Source organism: Pecten maximus, chromosome 11 (assembly GCF_902652985.1).
Source record: "Pecten maximus chromosome 11, xPecMax1.1, whole genome shotgun sequence".
Lineage (NCBI taxonomy): Eukaryota > Metazoa > Mollusca > Bivalvia > Pectinida > Pectinidae > Pecten > Pecten maximus.
This window is the reverse complement of record NC_047025.1, coordinates 33,493,295-33,520,705: the sequence shown is the minus strand read 5'-3', so window position 1 is coordinate 33,520,705 and position 27,411 is coordinate 33,493,295. Positions and strand designations below refer to the sequence as shown.

The window sequence follows — 27,411 nt, the reverse complement described above, 5'->3', positions numbered from 1 at the left end:
GTATATTGAATAACAGAAGGAAGTTAAAATTGAAATATCTTGTACTTTCACTGCCTTTTATCACCATGTGGTTAAATGAATGTTTGTATTTCTCGTTATTAATAATATTGTTGAGAAAATCTTAACATGGCTATTATCAATAATGGAGTAGTCTCAAAACGATATCCAACAAACCATGTTAATATGTTCTCACTGAATAAACGGGGACAACCCCTACCCAGGACCACCTCAACCCCACCCCCTCAACCCCATTCCCTCAACCCCACCCCTCAGTTCCACCCATTCAATCTCACAACCTCAGCCCCACCCCTCAACCCCACCCCCTCAGCTCCACCCCTTCAATCCCATCCCCTCAACCCCTTCCCCTCAACCCCAACCCCTCAGCTCCCTCAATGCCACCCCTCAGCACAAACCCCTCAGCTCCACCCCTTCAAACCCACCACCTCAACCCCAGCCCCTCAACCCCAACCCCTCAGCTCCCTCAATCCCACCCCTCACCCCACCCCCTCCCCTCAGCCCCACCCCCTCAACCCCATCCCCTTCAGCTCCACCCTATCAGCTCCACCCTTTCAATCCCACTTCCTCAACCCCTCCCTCTCATCCCCACCCCCTTAATTTCACCCCACCCCTCAGCCCCACCCCTTTCTATAATTGTGTTCCTTACGTTCCTTATGGTTTCCACGTCCTGGTCTCGGTACCACTAACGAGTCTGTAATAAATAGCTATATGATGCAGATTTATATTCATTAATCGGCATTTACCTTATCTATATCTATACTGACATCTACACGTGATACAGTGTGAAAGCCATGTCCTACTACGCCGTGATTTCTGGTTGGGTATGTGGGGTTGTGAGAAAACGCTTGCCAAATAGACGTTCTTGTCCGAACAAGGTGTCGATTTAAACTGATCAATACCGTTAATAATATATAAATACCCCGCACGCGTACACACGCTTACTCATAGTATAGTTAATTTCAATTATGCTGCAACTTGATTTATATAATAAAATTGGTTGTCTATGTACATAATTTATATAACTGTGGATTGCTAGCGAGTATCACTAGTTTGTACCGGTATAGTCAACACGGTAGCTTCCGGTACAGCTAGATCATACCCGCTGTACCCCTATTCGTTTGATAACGAAGGGTGTCATTTAAGAGTGTTTGGAGACTTAATTTAGATGATATCTAAAATCCGCCTTTGTCGCTCGCTAGAAACCTGTATAATTTAAACCACGTGCGATTTAAAGGTAATATACTAGCATTACTGGCATACAAAAAATAATGTATTTACTTTTACATAAAACGATAAGGAACAGTTTCCGGCTTACCCCCAAAATATGTTAAATCAATAAAAAGTATTTAGGCTATAGAAACGCATACTTTATCTCGTCAACTAAATACAGTAACAGGTTGTGACAGTGTGTATCATGCTGGTTCATCTCCCAGCGATAGCCGACTACACACAAGCTGGTGTTTTATTGGTATGTATCGATAAAACATCGCATGCTCACTTCACCGATAACGTCATGTCGATTTCAGGTTTCATTATCTCCAGCGACATAGTGTATTTTGAAGAAAGAGTTTTATTTCCCTTGTGTCATTTTTACGATACGAAAATATTACACCATTCTATAGTCCGACCATTGTGATATTTCATTTGTTTACCTAAAAGTACATTTTTTTAATAAACATTTTGTATATGAAATTGTTTGGGTTTTTTTTTTTTTTTTTAGCTTAAGAAAGAAGTGCTAGAGATTCTGGTTAATATTTATTTAGTTAGGGTTGGTTGTGGTATCAAAGGATGTAAATCATTTACATATTTTATGTATGCTGTCAGAATAAATCTATGTATCTATGTATGTATCTAATACATATTATACCTCATGTTTGTATCGGGGAATATAATATCTTCGGGTCAATAAACATTCATACTGGGGCCATAAATACATAAAATGGTATACCTAATCATGCGGTAAACAGAGAATGACTAAAATAAAGTAGTGGATGGCACACTGATACAAGGTATACTTATATATATATATTAATTAGCAGAGAACATTATCAGCTTCATAACAGAGGAAGAGTTGTTGGGTACACAAACTAGTTATAGATCAGACGGAGCCTACATTAAAGTGACATCACCGATTCTGTGTAAATTAGTGATGTTATTAATTCCCCGATTGGTTAGCGCCACAATAAATTCTATCCAGGGTCGACGGAAAGGCAACCACAGTTGGGCTTAATCAGAAACCCCCATGTCACAAAATACAGAAATTCGTCAGATTACGACCTTCTATCCTCCTTTATAATCGAGATGTGCTCGACATTCATTCGTTTGTCGTACCGAGACGCTTGGATTGTTCACAACAATTGAACGTCATATTGTAGCATTATGTCTTGGGTAGCACACCACAGTAAGACAGCCTGGCCATGGGCAATTTTTTTGTTAAGCAAATAACTCCTGTATTATGATATGTATAAAAAATGAAAAAATAAATGTACACTATAATTGGTATATTCAGTATGAAGTAGTACATACAGGCTTCACATTTATTAAAACAAAAATCAATAAATTGGTTCCGGATTTTAAATATCCGGATTTTCCGAACGTGTGTTTACACAGGAAATTTAGTTTTGCCTACAGCGCAAAATGGAAGCCCACAGAAAAGGTAAGATAGCGGAAAAACTTAATTTACAACATATGTCCAAACAAGATTAATTCTGTCTTTGGGATAGAGATATTTAATTTTAAATAGGTTTCAGAAAAAAAAAATTGTGTAGAGAATTGTGCCATTTTGGGTCAAATATCATAATATTTTGCAATTTTTGAGAATTTATTAAGCTGTTACCATGGTATTCCCAGCTCTAAAAATCACAGAAAATATCAGTTTACTTATCCTTCAGAGCTCTATTAAAATTGCAAATGTTGTACAGATTTCAAATATATATACTTTATTAGAGGTTATATGTAAGGTTAACTGGCAATGTTTACATATCTAAAACATGTGCCATATTTTTCAGAATTTGGCATTTTTACTGTACACTGCTACCTTGATAAGTTTATGTTAGTTTTCATAACAAAAATGTGTTGCACAATACCTGGGGGAAATGTCGTCAGTGTGAGAAGCAACATAAGCATATCCATTACGATTTTCCACGAATCCGTGAAGCCATACTGGGTATTTATGTAAAAAGACTTATTGACTGGTGTTTTTTTTTTTTAATATTGAATTAAGTCAAATAAGATCAGGTGGTGTTTCTTTGAAGCATATGTCTGAGAAACCGTGCCATTTCCTTCTCAGTCATGACATGTAAATACAGTTAGCCACTTGACAACAACAGGCTCACCTGTGGACAACAACAGGCTCACCTGTGGATGATCTACCCATGTGTGTGATGAATCACCCTATCAAATACTGGGATGGAAAGAAGGAAATACTCGATATCGATTCGTGTATCTAATCTACATACGCCATATGTCAAAAATATGTAAAGGAATAATATGTGGGCCCGTCAGAAAATAATATTTGCATATTTATATGCATGATGTATGGGTTTTTCCTTAAATCCCTAATACCATATACTGTATACTAGAGGTAGGGCGGATATACCGCACTGTGGAATTAATAATATAGAAACTGGTTACAATTCAATTGCGTGCCTCTAAAGTTTATGAAGATATAACGTGTTATTTTTCATTAAGTATGCAAACAAATAACATAGAATCCTATAAAATCTGAAAAAACCCACAGAAACAGATAATGTTCATTACGGCTAAGGTTGTTGTAGCGATATAAACGTTACACGTAAGCCTATTCCCCTGGAGCAGCTGGAACCCAATTAAATACCGAGAACTAGTACTGCGACATCAGTCTTATGACATAACATCACACATCGCCGAGTCACCAGTGAGCTACAATAGCAGTATACTTGACTACAGATATCAAATGTTAATGCTTCTCGATCTCAAACCCAGCCAACCCCGTTTAGTATAATCTTATACTACCGTTTTATAGGGGTCAAACTAAAGGCACATCTAAACCCTGTATAGTGTTATACTACCAATTTATAGAGGTTTTAGTGTCAAACTACAAAGCCAAACCCGTATATAGCAATCTCTACTTTTGGTTTGGTTTCATTTGTTTAACGTCAACGTCAACGGTAATTTAAGGACGGCCTCCCGTGCGTGCGATATGTATGGGTGTGGTGAATGCGTATATGTTTTGCTTGTTTGGGGGGGGGGGGGGGGGGGGGGGGGGCTTGTTTGGGGGGGGGGGGGGGGGGGGGGGCTGTGGTATGTTTGTGTTATGTCTCCTTGTGATAGGCCGGAACTTTTGCCGATTTATAGTGCTACCTCAATGAAGCATCTATACAACATCTTTATAGGGGTTTTAGTGGCAAACTACATACAAAGCCAACCCCGTATAGTATAATCTATACCACAACTTTATAGGAGTTTTTAGTGTCAAACTACATACAAAGCCAACCCCGTATAGTATAATCTTTACAACCACATTATAGACCTCGGAACCAGGGTTATGTGAGGACAGGTACCAACAATGAGGTTCATATTAGGCCTGGGGTCAAGGAGACACCATCAACCAAAATCATACGAGACCTGGGGTCGGGGAAACACCAACAACCAAAATCATATGAGGCCTGGGGTCGGGGAAACACCAACAACCAAAATCATAATGGGCCTGGGGTCGGGGAAACACCAACAGCTAAAATCATACGAGGCCTGGGGTCGAGGAAACACCAACAACCAAAATCATACGAGGCCTGGGGTCGGGGAAACACCAACAACCAAAATCATACGAGGCCTGGGGTCGAGGAAACACCAACAACTAAAAGCATATGAGGCCTGGGGTCGGGGAAACACCAACAACCAAAATCATACGAAGCCTGGGGTCGGGGAAACACCAACAACCAAAATCATACGAGGCCTGGGGTCGGGGAAACACCAACAACTAAAATCATATGAGGCCTGGGGTCGGGGAAACACCAACAACCAAAATCATACGAGGCCTGGGGTCGAGGAAACACCAACGACTAAAATCATACGAGGCCAGGGTCGGGGAAACACCAACAACCAAAATCATACGAGGCCTGGGGTCGGGGAAACACCAACAACCAAAATCATACGAGACCAGGGGTCGGGGAAACACCAACAACCAAAATCATACGAGGCCTGGGGTCGGGGAAACACCAACAACCAAAATCATACGAGGCCTGGGGTCGGGGAAACACCAACAACCAAAATCATACGAGACCAGGGGTCGGGGAAACACCAACAACCAAAATCATACGAGGCCTGGGGTCGGGGAAACACCAACAACCAAAATCATATGAGGCCTGGGGTCGAGGAAACACCAACAACCAAAATCATATGAGGCCTTGGGTTGAGGAAACACCAACAACCAAAATCATACGAGGCCTGGGGTCGGGGAAACACCAACAACTAAAATCATATGAGGCCTGGGGTCGGGAAAACACCAACAACCAAAATCATACGAGGCCTGGGGTTGAGGAAACACCGACAACCAAAATCATATGAGGCCTGGGGTCGAGTAGACACCAACGACCAAAATCATATGAGGCCTGGGGTCGGGGAAACACCAACAACCAAAATCATATGAGGTCTGGGGTCGGGGAAACACCAACGACTAAGATCATAATGGGCCTGGGGTCGGGGAAACACCAAGAGAAGATAACAAAGAAGACAGAAAGAGAACGCAAGAAGGAATGATTGTCTTAAGTTATTTCAGTGTCGGCACACTATAAAACATTTAAAGACGCCGTCCTAAAATATATTAAATGCCAAAACAAAAACTGCTTCTTAATTAGAACTCAATGTCAGACGGCCCGCATAAAACATTTCTGAAAGAACTCTATTTCAGACGGCCCGCATAAAACATTTCCCATTGCATGCTCAATCACATACCAAGTATCAGGGTTTCCATTTTTCTCGAAAATTCTACCCAGCTTGTGGCGTTGTGTGCTTTACTGTCAATCATATCATTGTGTTATTGTACTTCATATTGACCTCTTGTCACATCCAATATAAAGTGTACCTGAGTGAAATAAAACTGAACTGAATTGATAACAGGGGGGGTGTGTGGATGTACGAGGGCTGATTGGTATGTTGTGAGTCTCATATTGAAGGATTTCAAGTTTGCCGGACATATTGTATCATTTTTCAACATAATCCCCTTCGGTATCTATACACTTTTGCCAGCGGTGTGTAAGGGCCTCAATGCCACTTTTATAGAACTCCTTTTTTTCTAGGATGTTCAGAAAGTCATCCACTGCATGTATGACGTCATCATCGTACTATAAATGGTGCCTGAAATATTTGTTTTCAGTTTTGGAAATAGATGAAAAATCTGATAGAGCGAAATCAGGTGATAAGGCGGAAGCTCAATCAATTCAAAGCCACAATCGAGAAAGGCGGCCATGGCAATTGCAGACTCATGAACAGGAGCATTGTCCTGATGGAATAACATACCTTTAGCGCGGCGCTTCAGTTTGATATTTTCCCGTAATTTCCTCAGAAGTGAAGCATAGTATGTGCAATTAAATGTTTGTCCCTTTTGGAGATAATCTATCAGCAGAATACCATCTGCATCCCAGAAAACCGAGGCCATAACATTCCCAGCTGATGGAACAGTCTTCTTTGGCGGGGGAGAGCCAGGATGCTTCCATTGTTTCGATTGTTGTTTGGCCTCTGGGGCAAAATGATGGATCCATGTTTCATCCACAGTGACAAATCTCTGAAGAAAATTGGCAGGATCATCCTCGAAAAGGTTATGATTAGCACGCGATAATGTGCGCCTGGTGTACTTCTGATCAACAGTCATAGGTATTGGTACCCATCGGCTGAAAGCTTTATCATTGCAAGATCCTCGGTCAGAATGGAATGTACTCTTTCCTGTGAAATGTCAACTCTACTGGCTATATATTTTTCTATGATTCGTCTGTCAGTCATAACAATATCATGAGCTTTATTGACCATTTCTGGGGTTGCAACATTGACAGGCCTTCCAGGACGGGGGTCACCCTCAAGGGGCATCTTTCTCTAGTTTTGCTACTAGGATTGTTATAAAGTTCTCTCAGGATTAGTCAATATGAAACTGACTGGGATTGTTATAAAGTCCGTAACCGTACTGGATTAGTCAATATAAAACTGACTGGGATTGTTATAAAGTTCTCTCAGGATTAGTCAATATAAAACTGACTGGGATTGTTATAAAGTTCTCTCAGGATTAGTCAATATAAAACTGACTGGGATTGTTATAAAGTTCTCTCAGGATTGGTCAATATAAAACTGACTAGGATTGTTATAAAGTCCGTAACCGTACTGGATTAGTCAATATAAAACTGACTGGGATTGTTATAAAGTTCTCTCAGGATTAGTCAATATAAAACTGACTGGGATTGTTATAAAGTTCTCTCAGGATTAGTCAATATAAAACTGACTGTGATTGTTATAAAGTCCGTAACCGTACTGGATTAGTCAATATAAAACTGACTGTGATTGTTATAAAGTTCTCTCAGGATTAATCAATATAAAACTGACTGGGATTGTTATAAAGTTCTCTCAGGATTAGTCAATATAAAACTGACTGGGATTGTAATAAAGTCCGTAACCGTACTGGATTAGTCAATATAAAACTGACTGGGATTGTTATAAAGTTCTCTCAGGATTAATCAATATAAAACTGACTGGGATTGTTATAAAGTTCTCTCAGGATTAGTCAATATAAAACTGACTGGGATTGTTATAAAGTTCTCTCAGGATTAATCAATATAAAACTGACTGGGATTGTTATAAAGTTCTCTCAGGATTAGTCAATATAAAACTGACTGGGATTGTTATAAAGTTCTCTCAGGATTAGTCAATATAAAACTGACTCGGATTGTTATAACGTCCAGGAAATATTCCAAAGGTTGTCTCGAGCCCATTATATCTACCGGCGAGTGATTGCTATTTAAAGGATGTGAGCGTTCTATCCTTACAAAGACAGATAAAAAGTTATGATTTCAATCAGCATTAAAAAAAGAAAAGGCCCTGGTTGTCATATCGTTCTATTGTATCCTGGTGAAAAACAGTTGGATACTGAAATACTATATAGGAACAATAACACTAGGTTACAATTGAACCTCCTTGTACTCTTTTACAACATAATCAGAGAGAGTTGGACGACACTCAGCCGTAATACATATTCAATACAATAAGATTATATCATAGTCAGGTATTGACAAATGAGACACCAGACAACTTGGAGACAAAATATGCAGAAGAAACAGGTCTTAGAACAAAAACTGTCAAATAAGCTTCAATTTCAGGGAAGAAGAAATGGTAAAATTCTGATCGATTGCACATCAAACGTCAGACAACGTTCTGTTGACACAATTAAGTTTCATAATAAAACTTCATATATTTTGCATTTTGCGTCATTAGGTCTCGGCAAATTCAATCGTTTATGATTGTGTTGCCTAGTAACGACCTGGGTTGCGACGAATTCTGTAATGACGTATTTGAATTTTAAATGGATGCTAACGAAGTCATTAGAATTACAATAACTGTAAATCACTGCGCCACACCGATGCAACATCCATCAGCGAACGCGCATGCGCTTGGCATAGTCTCAAAGGGGAGATTGTAGTAAAGTGGAATGAGAACTAACGGGAATCGATAGCACTATACTATCTGAGGTTGTGATAGCATTAAATATCCCAAAACAACGCATTCTGATTAAACCCGGTGACAAACTAGACTCTAGATGGAAGGTCATACAGAATTACACAATAAGATTAATACAGATTTGACATCCACAGGAAGGGTTTCTGTATTGTTTTACGACAGTCTATTGATTAGTAAGTCATTTAGAACAATTCAGCAAAAAAAAAACCAGAAAACAAAACCACTGGTGTATGAATATATGTCCACATTTCTGACAACATTACAACTAACATGTTATTGTGACCGGAAGTGAGTAGTTATAGTGACCGGAAATGAGTAGTACACACAGATAGAACCAGTCCAAAATCCGCGTAATGGTATTCGGATATGAAGATACACCGACAAACGAACAGACAAAAATAGAGAAGAAATAGCAAAAGGACAGAGTCAGAGAGGTAAATAGAGATAAATTGACGCGGAAAATTATTTTCAAAAAGCGACCGGAGAAGATAATTAAGATGAAAAATCATCCTTTAGTCATCACGACATGGCACGAACATGAAGAAGAAGGGTTATTGATAGAGGAGAGACATGCCAGAAAATATATATTATTTTTGACCGATATTCAATTGTGTGGCCAGGTATCCGTCGATATGTTGTTTAAAACAATTACCCGATAATAAATTTCCATCCGCAGTAAATGTAGCCATCAACTCACAGCAAAAACAGTGTATCGCGCTAGCTGGCTGTCGGATATGGCATTCTTACAGTCAAATTCCCGAACGGCATTGCATGACATCAAAATGGTTTTCATTCGAAATCTTCTAATGGTAATCGCTGCGACAGGAGACCTGGCCATCAATTCAAACTCGAGTCGTCGCAGAAAGCGTATGTCAGTTTTAGGCTGTAATTGTGTAGAGCTGTACAGCCAGATATTCCAGCCAAACATTTGTGTAAAATATTCAGCGATCGCCAAGGAAGGTATCAACGTAATCCCATTACAAGACGTTGGGAAGGATGGAAATGGGCAGAGATTGGAGATATAGACATACTGCTGTCTCGACATTAGTGTTCACTGTTAGAGTTACTGCGAATAAATGCATGTAGGATTGGACTATAAAATTGGTGGGGTAGAAAACACGCTAGACGATCACTGAATCAGAAAGTAAGCAAAATATGAGACAAGGTGTTCTTTTGCAGAATCCGATATAAAGAACACAGTACACTTAGTCTGCTCGATCCTTCACAACTGTCTAAAGGTCACAGAAGCGTCGTGCAGGCTTATCTACGAGAAACCTTGCTTACATGTGTACCTTTATTGTGCGGCATTTGGAATATTTTACTGTTGTACATATTTTATCTCGTTTAATTGACAGACGACTAGTGTCATATCTGGTATCAAATGATACTGTAAGTGTAATCCTATTTTATGATACTTCATATCACAACTAACAGGTATTGTAGTACTGTTTAAAGGTAATGCCCTGCTACACTACATCATGTGGAATCTAGTATAATGATACTAAAACCTTCCTTATACCTTCAAAACCAACTTTTGACTCGAGCGCAGTGTGGCCCTCAATTCGAGGGGTATTGGACTACAAAATAAAACCATTGTTAATTCTAAACTTGGACATATAAACCTAGATGGTATTCAGTAGGTACTGGATACCGCATCATTTGTATCTACTCTGAACAAGCATGATTTCTCACTGAAACCTCAAACATGTCGTTAATTGTAGTCTGACCTCTTCATTGACCTTTCCTGGCGATGTTTAGTTCTATGAGCAGACGACACAATGTAATTCGTCACTGACCGTTTCTATACCTTATTGTATTTCAGTTTTCGACAATCGTAGAAATTCAATCAGAAACGCAGTCGGATTATTGCCTGATGGGAACGAAAGGTAACAAGAGAACAAAAGACGTGTTAGCAAACTTTTTATCATTTAAACTAATCTGAAGAAAAAAGGCACACAAATAAACAGCTTCGCGTTACAATAAAACAGGATCAACAGAGCAACCTCAGAGAACGGCAGTGGGTACACATCAAAGAGGGATGGTGGGTAATCTCGAAGAAACGGTTGGTGAACATACAAGGATGGCGGGTAGTCTTCACAGAACGGCTAGAAAACATCAAAGGAGGGCGGAGGGTAAACATCAAAGGTGGTTGGCGGGTCAACATCAAAAGGGGTCGGCGAGTCAACATCAAAGGTGGTTGACGGCTCAACATCAAATGTGGTTGGCGGGCCAACATCAAATGAGGGCGGCGGGTCAATATCAAAGGAGGCGGAGGGTAAACATCAAAGGATGGAGGCAGGTAAACATCAAAGGGGGACAGCGAGTAAACATCAAAGAAAGGCGGCGAGTAAACACCAAAGGAGGGCGAAGGGTAAACATCAAAGGATGAAGGCAGGGAAACATCAAAGGGGGACAGCGAGTAAACATCAAAGGAGGGCGAAGGGTAAACATCAAAAGAGAAAAGCGAGTAAACATTAAAGAAAACATCAAAAGCGGTCGGCGAGAAAACACCAAAATTGGGCGGCAGCTAAACATCAAAGGAGGGCAGAGGGTGAACATTAAGGAGGAAATCGAGTAAACATTAAAGGAAGGCGGCGTGTAAACATCAAAGGAGGGCAGAGGGTAAAGATAAGAGGGCGGAGGGTAAACATCAAAGGAGGGCAGAGGGTAAACATCAAAGAAGGGCAGAGGGTAAACATCAAAGGAGGGCAGAGGGTAAACATTAAAGGAGGGCAGAGGGTAAACATCAAAGGAGGGCAGAGGGTAAAAATCAAAGGAGGGCAGAGGGTAAAAATCAAAGGAGGGCAGAGGGTAAACATTAAAGTAGGGCGGCGTGTAAACATCAAAGAGGGCGGCGTGTAAACATCAAAGGAGGGCGGAGGGTAAACATCAAAGGAGGGCGGAGGGTAAACATCAAAGGAGGAAGGCGTGTTAAGATCAAAGGAGGAAGACAGGTAAACATCAAAGGAGGAATGCAGGTAAACATCAAAGGAGGGCGGAGGGTAAACATCAAAGGATGAAAGCGAGTAAGCATTAAAGAGCGCTGCATAATTATTATGATATACATTATGATTGTTACAATCAATATGAACAGGCTTCACATTTTTTTTACATGGGTAGAGATTATGATTTCATAGGAATAGGTAGCTTTACTTGCAGCAGAAAAAAAACAATATAGTAGAGATTATGATTTCATAGGAATAGGTAGCTTTACTTGCAGCAGAAAAAAAACAATGTAGACAGCAGACGAGGTAAGATAGCAGAAAATTAATGATGAACATTGTGTCAAATCGAGATTTATTCTGTCATTGCGACGGAGATGTTTGATTAAAAATAGGTTTCAAATAAGAATGTAGGGAATTTTGTAATTTTGAGCCAGAAATCATGATATTTACCTTTTTTAATGTCTTTTTGATAAGGTCATTATTTTCACAGGTCTGAAAAATTGAAAATAAGTTTCCTTATCCTTCACTACTGTATTACAGTTGTAAATGTGTACAGATGGACGATGAAGTATACACTTTCTATGTGTAACATGCAGGGTTAACTGGACATGTTTATCGAAAACATGTGCCTTATTTTGCAGAAACGTGCACTATTACTTTACACTTCTCCCTCAATTTATTGAAGAAGGGCGATCGGGAAGCACCAAATAGGGATGGTGGATAAATATAAAAGAATATTTACATTTAATGCTTCACTCACCCGTTACCTCAGTATTAATCTGGACTGCATCTATGAGCCGATAAATGCAGTCTAGATCACATGACACGATTGTTACACAGCTTCGCACTGCACTAAGAATAAATAAAGCACGTGAGCGATTTAACCTATGTTAATATAAATATATAACTTAAACGCTTGTTACGGACGCCATGCTATTTATATATCACCAATGTTGCATTTATATTGACAACATGAATATTTTCAATATATACAAAATAACAAGTGTTTAATTGTTAAAACATCAAAGAAAGGCAGTCGTTTTATATCAAATATGAGACAAGAAAATCGAGATAAACCTATGGAATATTTAGTCTAGGTTCTCTCTCTCGTTTTACTGTTCCCTATCCTCAGTAGTGAACATAAAAGCGAGGCAGTGTCATTATATTAAAACAAGTCTGTTGTACCATACATCCGTCATCTCTTTACCCTATTAACAGAAATACCAGTCAAAAAAAATCTGTCTACAGTGTTGGACAGGAAGAAATCGAAATCCACCTGCGTTTAACTACACCAAAGATTTGTCATTAGTTTCTCTGAGAACAGAAATGGCCAGGGGGAAATCATCTATACATGTATCTGATGTTAGGATAAATGGAATGGATAGGTGGAGGAGCGCATATCGAGCGGAACCCACACAGAGAAATTCAACCGGAACTGGTAAGAAATCGACTACCATGTAAACAACCATTAGGGCATGCATTAATACGATTTTCTCTTTTTAATAACATGACGTATCGAACAGCAGGAACGAAATCGTTGTGGAGTGAAACGTTTGGGGGAATCTATCTACACCTTACCGATGTTTGTAGTGGAGCTATCTTGTATTCAAGTGACTCAAGTCAAATTTAACTAAAAATATCAGTACCTACAGCAGACAATGAAGAAAACAATTGATTTCAATTATTTTAATCAAATGTAGTTGACAAAGAAAGGAAACAGCTGTGGGGGAAATGCCTTCATGGCGATGAATAAAATACTAGTCACTTCCGACGATTCTTATCCTGCCGTCGGCGACAGTCGTGATTCGTTTGTTAATTTACAAGCGCACGGTCATAACGGTTTATCAGTAGAAATACAATGTCACACAGTGGGGAGAAGAGGAAACCCCGACCTATTAAAGAGGCCGGTCATAAAAAGGATAACACTTTAGTGACGTCAACACGATTAACAAACGATATAGAGACGTGTGACGAGACAGAATTGGAAAGTTGATATCAATTACAATTAACATATTTAGAAAGTTGATATCAATTACATAATACAGTCAGATTAATGTATATATTTAACATATTAATTTTAGATTTTCGGTCCATAGATTTGAGTAAAGGCGAGTGTTAAGAGTGAAATAGTGACCTGGAAGTCAAATAATATTTTAATGCTCTTGTAATACTAAATTTTGGCTGCGGCAACTTATTGCTACCTATATACCTGTATTCTTTAATTTTGAATATAGTATAGCTTCTATAACGTCCAGTTTAAAGTCGACTTATTCGAAATATTGAAATTCACAACAATAATATTACAAGTTATAGGGACGCAAAATGTATATTTCTCAAAATAGTGCAAGAGTGCAGGGAAGGAATCGAGAGAGTGAGAATGGTGTAGAGGAGATATCGACAATGTGGGGGAGGAATCGAGAGAGGGAGACTGGTATAGAGGAGATATCGACAATGTGGGGAAGGAATCGAGAGAGGGAGACTGGTATAGAGGAGATATCGACAATGTGGGGAAGGAATCGAGAGAGGGAGAATGGTATAGAGGAGATATCGACAATGTGGGAAGGAATCGAGAGAGGGAGAATGGTATAGAGAGGAGATATCGACAATGTGGTAGAGCAGATGCAAGAGAGAATGATACAGAAGAGGAAACTTAGGTGGAAGCGGACAGAAGACAGGTTACGGAAGGTAGACGGAAGAGGAGACATTGGTGGAGGCGGACAGAAGACAGGTTACGGAAGGTAGACGGAAGAGGAGACATTGGTGGAGGCGGACAGAAGACAGGTTACGGAAGGTAGACGGAGGAGGAGACATTGGTGGAGGCGGACAGAAGACAAGTTACTGAAGGTAGACGGAGGAGGAGACATTGATGGAAGCGGACGGAAAGCAAGTTACGGAAGGTAGACGGAAGAGGAGTCCTTGGTGGAGGCGGACAGAAGACAACTTTACAGAATGAAATGCTATTTGTTTAAAATCATGAACTAAGCATTTAGAGTGTCTCAATAACTATAAGGAAATGGCAAAGAGAAATTGTAAATATTCGTACAAAATGTCATAGGTGTAGGCAAAACCAAGTTGAAAAATAGTCTGGGAACGAATACCAAATCAACATTATTACCCTCTGCTATACCAAAACGGGTAATATTCTAGTAAGAAACCCAATTGCAATGTTCTAGGAACGAAAACCAACTAAACTATTTCTAGTAATAAATCAAAACTACCTGTATCTTCTATGACAAACGTCAGCTGTGAAACACTTTGAATGCGCAAAATGTTGTCAATATTAAGCCTATAAGAAAGGTCTTAAGAACTGATAAAATATTATCTAAAACATCGTTATAACACAGAATAAGTGTCCAGTAAATGTGATATACAAATGTATATCTTGTTTGTTCTGAACATGTGCCATACTCAAGTTATTCCTCATTATATAACAACCCCGAAGTGTATGGATTATATAGAATCGGTAATGGTTGTGTCATTGACAGATAGATACACACAGGTCAAACATCAATGGGAGTGCCACACATTCAGAGTATAAAACTCCTACTACACGTCATCGCCTGCTTCTGTTCCTACTGGATGTGGCACCACATTTACACACCATCAACACCATAACTGGTACCTTACCTCAGACAAACGCCATCCTCTCAGGTCCTCCACAAACCGACCAGAATCACGAACCACCACGGAATAAACATTGACTACAGGCATGCAAGCGTAATATACAGATAGTAATCTTCACTCTCTCGAGCATGCGCTAACCAAACACCATTTCAGGTTCAGCAGCAAGTAGCAAGCGGAATCGACTCGCGCATGCGTAGTATTCTGAATGTGATCGATAATTATCAATACACACACGCACACCGGTTAGAGTAATTGAGGAGTAGTTGTGTATCCAGTGTAAACACGACTAACCTTACCTATATACCAGGATACCACACGGTCGTACAGTGGTGTGGCACCAGATGGCCAACTATTGATGAATCGATCTTCCTTGGCTTATTGGTATCGCTTTTGTCAGCGGCCTATTTGTATCATTTAGTATTCATTATACGTATTTAATCCCGATACATTCATTTGGGTGACGAAAGCCATCTTTCAATAATACACTCTTCAACAAGTCTAGAGACTACACGGCATGCCAGTAGGAATTCAGACTACTATCAAACATGCTAGAACAAAAAAAACCGGTAGCTGTGTCGATAAAAGTGTCAAATATGTTATGTTCGTGATGCGCAGAAAATCGTAAAACAATATAGCTCTGTTGTCTATCTATACACGCTTCTGCGTCGAATATCGAAAATGACGTCAAAGCAGACATTGCATGCATCGTCTGTAAACAACCAACCCTCCCTACCAGGCCGCCTGTTGATTTTAACGTCTGCAAAGCTAGCTTTGATACGTAAAAGATCGCGATAGGCATTCACGAAAGTAAACTACAAACGAATGTTTAGACATTTGGTACATAAACTTGTACAAAATGGTAGACATGAATCAATTCATCACATTTCTTTGGCTGCAAGAACTGTTCTAGTATAACGCACCATACCCAGACATTCGTATAGAGGTATGGTATTCAAACATTCACCTTATTAACACCGAGATATGATTACGTCATTCTGTTTAAAACCAGGGGAATACGTTACATTCTGCATATGTGTAAAACTTTTGAATTTATTTTGAATGTAAATCAGTTTTATTGATAACACAAACTAGACCTGTACCTAATATTACACGGAAGTCCTGATTTAACAAAGGAAGAAAACGAAAGAATATGTCTGCACATTCAGCAATATATTCGTGATACAAACAGATTTTGATTTCTGTGTCTCGCTCCGAACTATTTCTCTCCCCTCTATCACTCCCTTTCTACCAGCTCTCTTCCTCTTCCTTTAATCAATGATATCCCTTCAATAATATATATGTATGTATATAACTAAGGACAGTGTCTTTGATCTTTCTCGATTCATCAGAAGGAAAGGAAAGACAACGGTGAAAGCAAAACATGACATGAGATATGATGAACACTGAACAGCTGAAAGTATGGAATAGTGTTATGTCAACAAATGTCAGCTGAGTCGAGTAAGATCACTCACTCTGTCTAAAAAATAATACTTTAAAACTTTCTTGTCAAAAATTTCCTAATTATTCTTCAAAAAATGTAAAATAATTTGTAAATGAAGGAGATTTCTACATTCTCTCCCTCCATTCACACTAATTATCATCCCATCTCTATACTCTTTTTAATTTCCTATTTTCAAAAAATAAACCACCTATTTAAATTCTAATGTCATCTTGTGTAAGTATTTCAATAAAATAAAAAGAAAGCACAAAAGGATTACGCAAGTTATCACAACTTATCAACAATTATACATATGCAAAACTTTGCAATGACCTAATGATAAACATCATATGATAACTCTGTCATAGAATCTTAAATAGAGCAGAAAAAAATCTGAAGAAGGATACTTGTAGGTGAAATGAGAATACATTGTAAAAGATAACGGACAGGCCGACGACATTAAGAATACGTACTTATATATTAATTTGCTATCAACAAATGAAATTTTGAATATGTTAACAAATAGCCTCGTTTCGATTTTATATCTAAGGAATTATCACCATACATAAGGCTTCCGTATGTAATATTTCTATACAATGTCTAAGCATTGTATTTCTTTGTATGTTACACAAAGGGAAGTGAAAAATAAAACGTTTTCCGTCCTTTCCCTGTGCAACGGGAGAGAAAGGTCTGATTTGTCGACATTTCATAATCAAGAACGTATTGTTCCTTTAAATCTGATGAGAAGTCAACCAGTAGGTTCCAGTTTATATCCCGACCCTGTGCAGACCAGGAGCCTTGTTCTCTCCTCGTACAGACATGTCTGTTTGTAGTGTACCAACCTTTGTAAAGACATATATACTTCGTAAACAGATATCAACAGATGGACGAATATTTTAAGAGCGGATCTGAACCATTGGTCTAGTCCATTAGGGCTATATTGTCCCGTCCTGTAACATCTTTATAAATTCTCTTTCTTTCCTCGTACTATTATCGACTGAAATCTTTACCAGTATCTCTAGTACAGGATCTAGACATGGACTCTTTCATGTCTATCATGGCTTCCTTTAATTCGTAGTGTTTTATCTTATATGTCACCTCCAAGGGACAATTGTACTGAAACCTTTGACTCTGTCTCTTATCATGGCCCCCACCATCACTGAAGAGTCATAGGACAAAACAGCTGTGTATTGTTATTTAATTTATTTTGGTACCCCTGTATCTTACTCTCTAATAGAAAATCGTGTATTGATGCCCTCCATACCTTTGTTCGCCGTGTTCTGATGAGTCTGGCCTCCGAATCGTTCCTCCCGACGCCTCCAGTAAGATAAATCCCCCCCAACCAAAATCTCTCGCCACGATGTTGATTTACATAACGCCTTCTTTGAAATTATTTGTGAGAATACTAAAATAAGGCGGATCCAATCTCGCCTTGAGTACTGTCTGCTGCCAACAAGCCTCAACTTGGAGTTGCTAGACAGGGATCATTATTTATTACGTCATATCTATTATGACGTCATCAATTGTCTGTTAACGATAGCTTTGATACTGAAGATATGATATGGATGAATATTAACATTCATTATAGTTGAAAGCATTGAAGATTTTTTTTATTATTTTTCATAACAACATAGGCCTCATCATAGTGTGTAGTAATGTTAGGGACCGCGTTATCTAGTACTGGTTCATTTGGAATATGCTAATGTCATGTAGCATCCTCATAAAGTAAAACATATCGAAATGCTGGAGCGGGTCGACTACTCGGGTTCGTGATTCTAGCCCTGTACACACCTGTCATATCCTGTGTTATTTTGTCACCTGGAGTACATCACTCGCCACTCGCTGAGGCGTGAAAGTATCAAACAACACCTAGCGGACCATTCTACAGTAGATAGACTTAATTAATACAGTCCAGTAGTAGATCTCACACACTGATATTCCGTTTAAAAATTACCAATCCATAATATTGATCGACCATGCATTTTTCCGTCTTCTCTGGTCATATTCCTGCATTTCCCCTTCCCTCCTTGACCTCGTTCCTGTATTTTTCCGTCCTTCCCTGACCCCGTTCCTGTATTTCTCCGTCCTTCCCTGATACCGTTCCTGTATTTCTCCGACCTTCCCTGATCTCGTTCCTGTATTTTTCTGCCTTCCTGGACCTCGTTCCTGTATTTTTCCGTTGCTCCCTGACCTCGTTCCTGTATTTCTCCGTTCCTCCCTGACCCAGTTCCTGTATTTTTCCGTCTCTCCTTGATCTCGTTCCTGTATTTTTCTGCCTTCCTGGACCTCGTTCCTGTATTTTTCCGTCCCTCCCTGACCTCGTTCCTGTATTTTTCCGTCCCTCCCTGACCTCGTTCCTGTATTTCTCCGTCCTTCCCTGACCTCGATCCTGTATATTTCTCCGTCCCTCCCTGACCTCGATCCTGTATATTTCTCCGTCCCTCCCTGACCTCGTTCCTGTATTTTCCCGTCCTTCCCTGACCTAGTTCCTGTATTTTCCGTTCTACCTGACCCAGTTCCTGTATTTCTCCGTTCCTCCCTGACCTCGTTCCTGTATGTCTCCATCCTTCCCTGACCTCGTTCCTGTATTTTTCCGTCCTTCCCTGACCTCGTTCTGTACGTCTCCGTCCTTCCCTGACCTCGTTCCTGTACGTCTCCGTCCTTCCCTGACCCCGTTCCTGTATTTTTCCGTCTCTCCCTGACCTCGATCCTGTATATCTCTCTCCTTCCCTGACCTCGATCCTGTATTTCTCTCTCCTTCCCTGACCTCGTTCCTGTACGTCTCCGTCCTTCCCTGACCTCGTTCCTGTACGTCTCCGTCCTTCCCTGACCTCGATCCTGTATCTCTCTCTCCTTCCCTGACCTCGATCCTGTATCTCTCTCTCCTTCCCTGACCTCGATCCTGTATTTCTCTCTCCTTACCTGACCTTATCCTGTATCTCTCTCTCCTTCCCTGACCTCGATCCTGTATTTCTCTCTCCTTCCCTGACCTCGTTCCTTTATCTCTCTCTCCTTCCCTGACCTCGATCTTCCCTGACCCCGATCCTGTATCTCTCTCCTTCCCTGGCCTCGATCCTGTATCTCTCTCTCCTTCCCTGACCTCGATCCTGTATTTCTCTCTCCTTCCCTGACCTCGATCCTGTATTTCTGTCTCCTTCCCTGGCCTCGATCCTGTATCTCTCTCCTTCACTGGCCTCGATCTTGTATCTCTCTCCTTCACTGACCCCGATCCTGTATTTCTCTCTCCTTCCCTGCATGACCTCGATCCTGTATTTCTCTCTCCTTCCCTGACCTCGATCCTGTATCTCTCTCCTTCCCTGAGCTCGTTCCTTTATTTCTCTCTCCTTCCCTGACCCGTTCCTGTATGTCTCTGTCCCTCCACTATCATGATTGGTATGTAAATTCAGGTTATTTCATGTTTTCAAGTCTCTGGTTCCCAGTCGTCATATACACGAGGTTATTTGTTTATCAAATTAACAAATTTAGTTTTAACTTTATACAATCATTTTCAAATCATATGTAACTTGGTGCTTAATCGTATTAATCAAAGATAAACGGCATAGTTTTAATGCTAGTAGTTTTAATGTAAAACTGCTGGTGAAATAAATCAACGAACTAATGCGTTTCAGCACGGATAACAAAATTATATCAGTTTGAATCATTTTTGGTGATAATAAGACTGCATTTGAATCAGGAATATAATTTTATCAATATGTCATTTGAAAGGATATATCCACTTATTCAGATTGCATTCAATCTTAAATTTGTTTCGTTTTAACTGCATATCTGCATTTTGCATTAACCGCTACATTGACCAATCACATTCTTCATCTTGACCAATAACGCCACCTGTCGCGTCATATCCGGGGCCAAAAGAATATTATACGGCTATGCCGAGAAATGTTAAACAGGTTGTGTCCCCTTTATCGCTCGCCCCCTGACTGCTGATGAGTTCAAGGTGGCCTATTTACATAACACGCACTGGCTAGTGTATTATCATATCGATTAGGAAATCGATTGATACCGGTGGCACGCGCCGGCCCCATACTGACCTGGCGTCACGCCTCGTGAGGGTCGATTCACTTGCTACAGTCCGGAATTGTTTACCTACCAACATGTGGTCGGTATGCCGGCCATCTTGAACACGCGACCTTGACCTGTACTCTATATCGTTCGCGTTCTCGCCACGGATAAAATGTATAATAAAAATCGACTGTGGTACTATTTAGGACTCGTTGAGACCTCTAATTATTTCAAAAGCGGTCGTTAAATCAATGTACTGTTTTGTTGGGGAAGGTGGTTTGTTACATACTCAGTGATAGGAGACTAACAAAACGCAGGTAAAAATTATGAAAGTCTCAACAAAATGATACCATTGTACTATTACGAAAGCCGGTTGGGATCATTTTCGTAGAAGAAAATAATCTTTTTTTCGCGTTATATCGCGAGACGTTCGCGTTATTACGCAAAACTAACGCGTTACATCGCGGAACTAACGCGTTATTACGCGAAACTAACGCGTTATATCGCGAAACTAACGCGTTATATCACGAATATATAAATATAGATACAAGTATCTGCTACCTTCCAAAGCACGTTGTTATTGTCAGACTTCATTTAGTTTGTCAATACCATTTTCTATAGCCTACCTAACATATATGATGTATGAAATTTACATTAACATAGACATTATTCACCTTTTATATTTATACTTGTCGATTTATTTCAATACAATAGGAATGGGCGCACATTATCTTTACGTTACGTAAGCTTTCTTGTATTCTGCATGCAACAGCATGTTCGTTAGCCTTGCAAGTAATAATTTACCAAAAATCCTTTTAAAATTGGGTATTATTTGTTAGATAAACATCAGGGAGGGCATTTAGAGTTTTGAAATATACAACCAAACCGTTCGCCAACAAACGGTTGTTTTTTTTTACTATATTCCAGCTTCCGTACCATATATTTGGCCTACATAAATCTGAGGTAAGCCGTTTGATACTGACTTATACTTCAAAAGAAACGGATCATGATTATCTGTTCTACTTGTAAGATACATCCCCCTGCCGATAAGACGATTTGGGGATCAGCTGATATTCGACGCACGTGCGGCTCCTTACCACTTTGACGTAAAAGCCTCTTTGCGGGCTTCACTTGATACAACCACGGGTCGCCCGTGGTCAAGTGGTGAGGATCACAGCACGTGCTACTTAGGTTACGTACAATGTATATGTTATAGCGAGTAATTTGGGGATTGAGTATAGAGAAAGTAGATGTTAGCAGGACTCAGGGTTGATCAACAACATCCCACTACAATGGATGAGTGGTACGTCACGTCCATCACAGGAACGTTCGGTATTCGGAGCAAAACCCTTTAGGGATTCCGATGATATTATATATTTTATTGATTGACGAATGCTGTGTACGGAATATGTGTCGATACAAAGGCCTGTCATTTGAAGCTCCACTGGTGTATGTTGACGCCTCCGTAAGGATTCTCCTGTAGGGATTTACTGGGAGTTAACCAACATCACCACAAATAACAGGTCTAGATATCAATATATCAGGTCAGCTTACTAGCTCGGAATGATGGGGAAATTCCCTTTCTTTACATAGTGGTTGGATGGACGATACTAAGAGGGTGACAGGTCGTTAGTTCGAACCCCAGCGCGGACAGGTGTTATTTCCTATTACATCAATTAAAGAGCGCTCCTTCATGTTTATTTGGATATCCATCCACAGGTGCCTGACTCGTTTTATAAAATAATAAACATATAGAGTACATATAACCATCCAGTTTTTAATCAGTGTAGCTCTCTCTGTTATCAATAATCTTCCAACTTGTTGTGCACTACCCTAAATATCATATTTAATACGGGTGATAGCCTGAGTTTTCTCTGGCCCTGTCACCATGTCTGGTGTAGGGGCGAGTTTTCTCTGGCCCTGTCACCTTGTCTGGTGGTGTAGGGGCCCTACACCAGACATGGTGACAGGGCCAGAGAAAACTCGGGCTATACGGGTGAGAGTGTGTAGTTACACTTCAATTTGAAAATGAAGGAACAATGTCATCTGATTGAACTGTATATAAAAAAAACACCTACCAAATAAACACAATCCCTTCCAATAGAACGAAATGCGAGAATATCTTATCTCCTGTAAATACGGGGCAAATATACGTCAAGTTTTCAGGGAGACGTCTCTCAAGTTAAATAAATGAATTTAAAAAAAAAGCCTTACATTGTTGTTGTTTTTTTCAGTCATAATCGTAATTCAGGAGATAATGAGATTGTTTTCCGACAACTCATTGTTATCGTACCAAGGTAAAAGTTACAACAATTAAAACGTGACGTTTGTGAGAGGATATATCGTCAATCATGAGCGATAAATAACATGATAATTGAATTATCATCCAACGGACGTCACTATTTACCGATCAATGATTAAATCGTTCGAAATTGATCGCAGAATCGCCTGGTGATAATCAATGCACTGACTGTATTAGCTAATCGCGAGTCTGTGTGCCCTCACATTGACCTGGTGTGGCCTATCGAGACCCTATTGGCCGCTTCAGGTGTCAATTACTTAATTACCTTACGTCACGGTGGAGGCCCATTTTACGCATGTACCAAATGGTAAGCGAACTGTGATCATCTTCGTCAGCGACAAGTTACGTCGATTCGGCACTATGATCATCGTCATCAGCCACAAGTTACGGCGGTTCGAGCTAATTAAACATATTGGTTTACCGGGTTTACAATAGTCCTCTTTCTTGAAGGCGAAAACGATCAAATTCTAACTTAAAGGAATTGTCCAAGTTCCAGTGGTCAATGAGGACGTAACGTAACACGGATATTCGACATTAAGTTTTTAGTGCATATCTTTTTTACGGAATTAAATTACATGTACATTTTTAAAACTTTAAAGATGGCCTGTAGTGTGTCAAATTTTGAGAAAAACGTGAGAAATTTCCGACCAAGAAATAAGCATTACGATTCCCTTTTGTCTTTCAGTCAAGGTTTCAGTCTTTACGCCAATTTCTCTTTGAAGTCAAAGTTGTTCCCATTTGGTCTTTCAATTCTAACTCTTTTGCGCCTATTTACCAGATGTTCCACCGACTCTCATGTGTCCCTTGTTACGCTTGCTGCACTCCCCATCATTCTGTCATCGCCGTACATCATTTTTGAAAATCTACGATTTTTAGAAGTTACTCAAATTTGCTTGAGTATGGTCTTGTCCACAATCATTTTATTTGTCCTTTTTTTCCATTTTCCCCTGTCATGGCAAATGCACCATGCCATTCACCCATATGGTAAAAAGAAGCTGCCGTGATTCCTGAGTTGGAGTGAATTTCAACAAGAGCTGTTGGAGAACAGCATAGCTCGTCTCGCAAATGTTTGTCAATAAATAATTAAAATATATTAATTGGAATGGTTTCGCAAATTGCATTAATAATATCAGAGACCTATATACTAGGGATTCGCAACAAGCTCTTTGGCTTACCCAGAGACCTATATACTAGTATATAGGTCTCTGGCTTACCAAACGTCACCGCCGAGCGGAAGTTCGGGTAATTTATCCCATAGTGCATTGCTGCTCCTACTGTTCAGACGCCATATTAAAGGTACGCCTGAAACACGGTCAGCTTTATGACAGCTCATAGAAGACTATTGTCCGATAACAAATCACGGGAATCAAACGTAAGTGCAATTATTTTTATGTAAACTGGTGTTTCAAACGTATTCCGTCGTACTTTATGTTCGGAAGACTGCACATGTGACCGTTCTTTTCACGGCGATTACCACGCTGGTTAGCTTATGTCTGGTGTTAAAGACGATGCTACATGGTTTTAGTTTACTTGTTCAACACCTTTTTATTTATTGACCAATTTCAAAATGGTTTTCAAATAATTGTTGCTCGATAGTTACTGTATCGCGTTTAGTCAAATTTGTTGTGTAATTCATTGTGAATATTTAGTTATTTCCCAGTGAAAATAGGAAAACAAAACAAATTATGGTTATACTGTGAATGGCTGGTGTTAAGGACAGTGCTACATGGTTTCAGTTTATATAATTAACTCCTTTTTTATTTATTGACCAATTTCAAAATGGTTTTCAAATTATTGTTGCTCGATAGTTACTGTATCGCGTTTAGTCAAATTTGTTGTGTAATTCATTGTGAATATTTAGTTATTTCCCAGTGAAAATAGGAAAACAAAACAAATTATGGTTATACTGTGAATGGCTGGTGTTAAGGACAGTGCTACATGGTTTCAGTTTATATAATTAACTCCTTTTTTATTTATTGACCAATTTCAAAATGGTTTTCAAATAATTGTTGCTCGATAGTTACTGTATAGCGTTTAGTCAAATTTGTTGTGTAATTCATTGTGAATATTTAGTTATTGCCCAGTGAAAATAAGTAAACAAAACAAATTATGGTTATACTGTGAATGGCTGGTGTTAAGGACAGTGCTACATGGTTTCAGTTTATATAATTAACTCCTTTTTTATTTATTGACCAATTTCAAAATGGTTTTCAAATAATTGTTGCTCGATAGTTACTGTATAGCGTTTAGTCAAATTTGTTGTGTAATTCATTGTGAATATTTAGTTATTTCCCAGTGAAAATAGGAAAACAAAACAAATTATGGTTATACTGTGAATGGCTGGTGTTAAGGACAGTGCTACATGGTTTCAGTTTATATAATTAACTCCTTTTTTATTTATTGACCAATTTCAAAATGGTTTCAAATAATTGTTGCTCGATAGTTACTGTATAGCGTTTAGTCAAATTTGTTGTGTAATTCATTGTCTTTAATATCATATTTATAATTAGATAAGTGATTTGATAGCTATAATCTGTAGAATTTTATATAGTATATAATCATGACTTCTGTTAACATTTATCTCATGAATAATAAAGCCATTATTGAAAGAAATGCATTAATTGAAACTAATTGAAAAAAGCATAAATCAGTCTAATGTAAATTAAATTAAATATTATACTTTTTGTAAATTATTTAGTGTTTCAAAACAGATATTTGATACAGAATTGCAGGGATTGATCGAGGAATGAGTGTGTTGGAATATAATAGCTATGATACCTTTTGCACATAGCAAAACATTAAATACTGCGGTATATATTTTATTGTATTGTGTGGGAAATTAATAAAATCAAAAGGTTATATATATTTTTTTTTCCCCATTATGACCGATATATATAACCCCCCCCCCCCCCCCCCCCCCCCCCTGTACTTCTGGATCTACAGAAAAAAATATTGTCATGGTGATCACCTGGGCTCCCCCACTCCATCCAAACCATAGGGACATTGACCACACCTTTATTACCTTTGAGATATACATGAATCAACAGGTGTGTCTCATTGTCAACACCTGTCCTGAGGCTGGCCATGTCCATGTCCATCTCCCCAAAATACTAGAGTTCACTAAAGGCATGCTGTGCAGTATACAATCTAAATATTTACCTGTACTCTGGAAGACAAAAATCCCTCAGGTGTGTCCTCATTCCCTAATTAAACTTAAATGGGTCCATTCATATTTAGATATATATGTTTTTAGGCTAATTTTGAATTTACGAATCTGTTTAATCAACATTTGGGGTATATGAATTTACTGCAGGGTATTTGAAATTTGAATGTTTCAAATTTAAATCTTATAGAAGCTTCTCTGCCTATTCTATACCATAATGTATCAATACTTATTAAACTTGATTTTTTTTTCAGAAAGCCAAAGAAGAAAAGATCTACCGGTACATGACCTAAGCACTATCAAAGTTTTCAATACTAAATAATAAAATATTATCAATCATCAAACATGACAGTGTTTTTTTTTTTTCATTTTACTTAAGACTTTTGCTATAGCATTTGTCTAATAAACAAGAAATATCTCCAAAAAAAGATAAAAGGCATAGTTTTAATGGTGGTTTTTATACTGTAAAACTGCTGGTGAAATAAATCAACGAATCACTGGTCTAGTGGTGGGTGCAGATGAGCTCTAAGGCCTATAGGTATATAAGATATATAACATTAAACAACTACAGATGTGTACAGGAGAGTGTTACATGAAAACTGTTCAATATAAAATTATCTACACTAATAAATTTTGTCTTTTGCAAGCCAACTATAGATATTAACCTAAATTTGACAACTCTCTAACATTATTAACAGATAATAGTTGGATTAATTTAAAAACAGAATGTCTTTTGTGGTAATATTGTTTTATACATTTTACCCTCAGACCTGTAAATAATGGACATATCAAAATAAAATGAAACTCATCCTCGATGTCACACAAATCACAATTGTTACAGGTTCTATTTCTTTGGGTAATATTATTATGTCTACCTATTTCTATATTTAATTTGTGTGAGGATGCTCCACATACATTTATATTTAGTTTCTATAGGTTTAAAACTGTACACAGTGGCTATCTATCAGATATCGATATATAATCTACCTTTCGACGAACTAGATATCTGTTAACATGTTTTGTTTTGTAACATCGGTCAATCTCTGCTCAATGCTTTTAAAAGCATAGTCTACTGGTGAATTAGAATAAAACATGTACTCAATACCTAAAGCGGCTAATTCATTCTTAATGTCACATATCCACACGTCATTCTCATTTACAATTTCATCAAGACATGTTTTCAATACCAGATTATCCGACTGTT

The 27,411-nt window shown here is 38.8% G+C and overlaps 1 protein-coding gene across 3 annotated transcripts in view; it reads right to left on the bottom strand.

The window, feature by feature from the left end:
• The window catches only part of LOC117337580, a 28,978-nt gene extending 10,792 nt beyond the window's left edge, over positions 1 to 18,186 (bottom strand). For 2 of the 3 annotated variants that reach the window (XM_033898621.1, XM_033898624.1), the window contains exon 1: positions 15,285 to 15,420. The gene's annotated coding sequence lies outside the window, so the exon portion shown is untranslated. Of the gene's footprint in view, positions 1 to 15,284; positions 15,421 to 17,983 lie in introns of those variants that run through there. The other variant, XM_033898622.1, reaches the window with a different exon arrangement.
• Positions 18,187 to 27,411: the final 9,225 nt, after the last annotated feature.